Here is a 5,000-nt window from a genome sequence, read left to right as displayed (position 1 = left end):
CACCACCAGTACCACCACCACCACCAGTACCACCACCAGTACCACCACCACCACCAGTACCACCACCAGTACCACCACCACCACCACCACCACCACCACCACCAGTACCACCACCACCAGTACCACCACCAGTACCACCACCAGTACCACCACCACCACCAGTACCACCACCACCACCAGTACCACCACCAGTACCACCACCGCCACCAGTACCACCACCAGTACCACCACCACCAACCACCACCACCACCACCACCAGTACCACCACCACCAGTACCACCACCACCACCGCCACCAGTACCACCACCACCACCGCCACCAGTACCACCACCAGTACCACCACCACCACCACCAGTACCAAGGCTCCAACTGGTCCATCAGAGGGGGTCCTCATATTAACGATCCCAGGAGGGAAATAGAAGTTAAATAGAATAGAATTAAAAAACCTCTCCTGATTGAGATGGAGTAGGTATGGCGATTTCACAGGAAACATGATTGGTCGTACCTGGTGAACACGGGCTGGATGCCACACGGAGGCTACATTAGAGAGAGATCTGTTAGCTAATTAGCATTCTCTGCAGCAGCGCTGGCGAGCCCTGCTCTCTCATTGGCATGATATATAATATAGAGGCTTTCAACTTTCCCCTGGCTCCTCTCTCTCACACGCTGGGTTTCGTACCGTCGTCCCCTCTCTCTCTACAGGAAATGAATAGCGGCGGGCCACCCACAGAGAAACATTAGCTCTGGAGTGAGTCTCTCACTATACATTACTTAGGTTATATAACGGTGTTGCAAGTCTATCACTAGGATGTACACATATTAAATGCGTACAGTTGTGATTTAAATTTTTTTTGCAATATGACGCATTCTGTCTCAAACTGTTTTGACAGACAGCTCAGATATATGGGCTAGCTAGATAGTATGAGTTCAGCTCAGACATATGGGATGTCTAGATAGTAGCATTGAGTTCAGCTCAGATATATGGGCTAGCTAGATAGTAATAATAATAATAATAATAATAATAATAATAATAATAATAATAATAATAATAATAATAATAATAATAATAATAATAATAATAATAATAATAATAATAATAATAATAATAATAATAATAATAATAATTTAATAAATAATAATAATAATAATAATAATAATAATAATAATAATAATAATAATAATAATAATAATAATAATAATAATAATAATAATAATAATAATAATAATAATAATAATAATAATTAATTGAATTTGTATTGCACTTTTTGTTCGCTGGGATCCCAAAGCATTGAGTTCAGCTCAGAGATATGGGCTAGCTAGATCGTAGCATTGAGTTCAGCTCAGCGATATGGGCTAGCTAGATCGTAGCATTGAGTTCAGCTCAGAGATATTATGGGCTAGCTAGGTAGTAGCATTGAGTTCAGCTCAGATATATGGGCTAGCTAGATCGTACCATTGATTCAGCTCAGAGATATGGGCTAGCTAGATTGTACCATTGATTCAGCTCAGAGATATGGGCTAGCTAGATTGTACCATTGATTCAGCTCAGAGATATGAACTAGCTAGATTGTACCTTTGAGGTCAATCTTCAGAGATATTAACTAGCTAGATTGTATAAAGCAATCATAGCATCCCATTGTTCCAACACAAAGCACAATTAGGTGAATGAAGACCAAGCACCCTGGCACAGAGAATGTCGGGGTCCTCTTATCTCAGAGGTAATTAAAAGGTCACATTAGCTGCCCAGCTAGGGAGGTGCCTAAATGTTTTTCTTCTTGGCTGACTGGCTGGCTGGCTGACTGGCTGACTGGCTGACTGGCTGACTGTCTGGCTGGCTTTCTGCCCCAGCTGGCTGTGCCAGTAGGGAGGCTGGCTGGCAACCCGTCTCTAAGATGTTCCCATCCCCTGACTCAGCAGAGTGTGCTTATCTTTCTAGAGGGACGACGCCTCACATTCTAGCTGTGTTCTTACTGAGCCTCAAACAGCACACAGGGAAGTGCTGCTGGTGTCACCCTGAAGTCCAGTCTATCTTAACCCAGTTTCAGCATCAGACCAGAATAAGATCTGCAGTCTGACCCTGGAACACACACTGATTCAGTTATAAGAACTAGTCTGGAACACACACTGATTAGAATATATAATAACTGTAGTCTGGCACACACACTGATTAGAACATATAAGATATTGTAACGAACTTTGGTTATTCGTTATTGACGACTCTCAAGGCTGTTGTTATTTCTCACTTTATGTCTTTATTGCAAACATCAGATATGGCTTCGGTACAATTGACTGGATGCATCACCTCTGCACGTAACCGGAAGACTCGTTGCTATAACTTCCCATGCATCAAGAGAGCGCACCCTAGGTGCCACACCCTCTTATAGCTTTCCCAGGTCAGCCCCTGCCCCCTCCCCTCTACCAACCCCGGGCCTGCCCCCTCCCCTCTACCAACCCCGGGCCTGCGCGACCAACAGGCATCGCCTGCCAGTTGAGTGCAGAGCGACAGCCCGGCCGACCAACGACCCAAATCCCAGGGTCGCTACAATATGTAGTCTGGAACACACACTGATTAGATTATAAGAACTGTAGTCTAGAACACACACTGATTAGAACATATAATAACTGTAGTCTAGAACACACACTGATTAGATTATAAGAACTGTAGTCTAGAACAGGGGTTCCCAACCTTTTTTCCCCCAGGGACCCCCAAACATCTCTGATGAAATTCCTGGACCCCCCTCCTAATAAAATACCATAAAATACTATTTTTTTGTCATTTTAATACTTTCTTTTGTCATTTTAATAACAAACTGCTTATACACAGGCATATGCATCATAATTAGACCCACTATGCTTCTTTGACTTGTGCCTTCAATCAACAAATCTCATCTTGCACCATATGTATTTCAAAATGTTGGCCAATATTCAAATCCTGTATTCATCCTCTCAAATCAGGCCCTAATGGTCAACGGTTTGCATTTATGTTGGATGAAGTAAGAATCCACTGCAGTAAAAATATCCTCACCTCGAGTGGTGGTAGTAAGGTTGACTGACATGAGAATGTCCTGCTTCAGATCCTCATTTTCGATATACTGCACATAAACGATGAGCACAGCCTTGTCTGCGACAGTTGTAGTTTCATCAAGTTGTATGGCAAATGGACCCTTTCTAAGCTTTTCTGACAGCTGCTGCTCGCAATCACTTGACATCTTATCAATTCGGTCTTTCACTACATTGTTCGAGAGTGGTACTGATTTTAGTTTATCCGCCACCTGTGGGCCGCACAGTTTCTAAACCATTTTGATGCAGGCTGGTTTGATGAGCTGCTCGCCAATATTGTGCGGTTTCTTTGCTTTTGCAATTAAAAGCGAACACTCAAAGGAGGCTTCGGTAGCCTTCTGTAAATCACTGCCACCCCTGCTCCACGCTACTCTAACATCAACGGGCTTGTTCGCCTTGAGAGACTGTTCTTTCCTCTGAAAAAAGTCCGGATCCTTCCCAACGGTTTCTGGGTGCTTAGACGCCTGATGTCTCTTCAGCTTGCTGGGCTTCAGGCTCGAGTTTGCCAACTTTTCTCCACAAATCACACACTCAGGTCGTTTGTCTGGTCCCTCAGTGAAGCCCATGGTGATGTAATTTTCGCGATTGCTGTAGGTCCTAACTTTTTTTGCAGATGAGCTGCCGTCATCTCCTTTTCGTTTGTCACACATTTTCGCCTCTGGCGGCTGACTGCAGACGAGCCGAGAAAGTTAACTAGCGTGCTAGGCTAGCTACGGAAAGTGATACAGTCAACTGATTCGCGTTTTAGCGGCTACCCGGTAGCCTACTGTTAACGCTAAAAAATCATGTCTAGATGTTTATTTATTTATCTTTATTTTTTATTGTAGTGGAGAGACTATTCATGCTTCTGATGATAAAAAATATGCTAATTAAATATTTCTCTGAAAGATTTTTTTTTTTTTTTTTTAATGGCCTCAAATCACATGTGGTCTGGCGGACCCCCTGCGCCCCCTGGCGGACCCCCAGGTTGGGAATCACTGGTCTAGAACACACACTGATTAGATTATAAGAACTGTAGTCTAGAACACACTGATTAGAACATATACGATCTGTAGTCTAGAACACACACTGATTAGAACATATAAGAACTGTAGTCTAGAACACACACTGATTAGAACATATAAGAACTGTAGTCTAGAGCACACACTGATTAGATTATAAGAACTGTAGTCTAGAACACACACTGATTAGACCATATAATAACTGTAGTCTAGAACACACACTGATTAGATTATAAGAACTGTAGTCTAGAACACACACTGATTAGATTATAAAAACTGTAGTCTAGAACACACACTGATTAGAACATATAAGATCTGTAGTCTAGAACACACACTGATTAGAACATATAAGAACTGTAGTCTAGAACACACACTGATTAGAAGATATAAGAACTGTAGTCTGGAACACACACTGATTAGAACATATAAGAACTGTAGTCTAGAACACACACTGATTAGATTATAATAACTGTAGTCTAGAACACACACTGATTAGAAGATATAAGAACTGTAGTCTAGAACACACACTGATTAGAACATATAAGAACTGTAGTCTAGAACACACACTGATTAGAAGATATAAGAACTGTAGTCGCACCTTGAGATTAGAACATAATATTAAGTAGACTCACATGGGGATTAAAAGCCCTTGGACGTCCTATAGACATCTTCAGAGATGTCTATAGGACAAGATTATGTTATTCTATAACCGCTGTACTTGGTCCAAATTGATTTAACAGCTATTAAAAAAAAGTCACAAATTGCTGCTTTCCGGTACGTTTTGGTTTCAAATAATCACAAACAATGCAGAGTGGTTCAGATGTGGCGCCACTGCCGTTTGGGGAATATTGGATTGTGGCTTTGAGACACCAGCTTTTTTTCTTTTTCTTTTTTTGTAACCTATTTTATTGAACACTCCGTAATGCAGGCCTGGCTATT

At 41.9% G+C, this 5,000-nt stretch overlaps 1 protein-coding gene across 1 annotated transcript in view; it reads left to right on the top strand.

Annotated features, from left to right (window-relative positions):
- The window catches only part of ctnnd2b (catenin (cadherin-associated protein), delta 2b), a gene marked incomplete at both ends in the record, with an annotated part of 213,541 nt that overhangs the window by 14,164 nt on the left and 194,377 nt on the right, over positions 1–5,000 (top strand). The window lies entirely within an intron of this gene.

The sequence above is a fragment of the Notolepis coatsorum genome (genome assembly GCF_963971535.1).
Source record: "Notolepis coatsorum genome assembly, chromosome: 13".
Lineage (NCBI taxonomy): Eukaryota > Metazoa > Chordata > Actinopteri > Aulopiformes > Paralepididae > Notolepis > Notolepis coatsorum.
The sequence above is the reverse complement of the archived record's forward strand: the minus strand, read 5'-3'. Positions and strand labels throughout refer to the sequence as shown.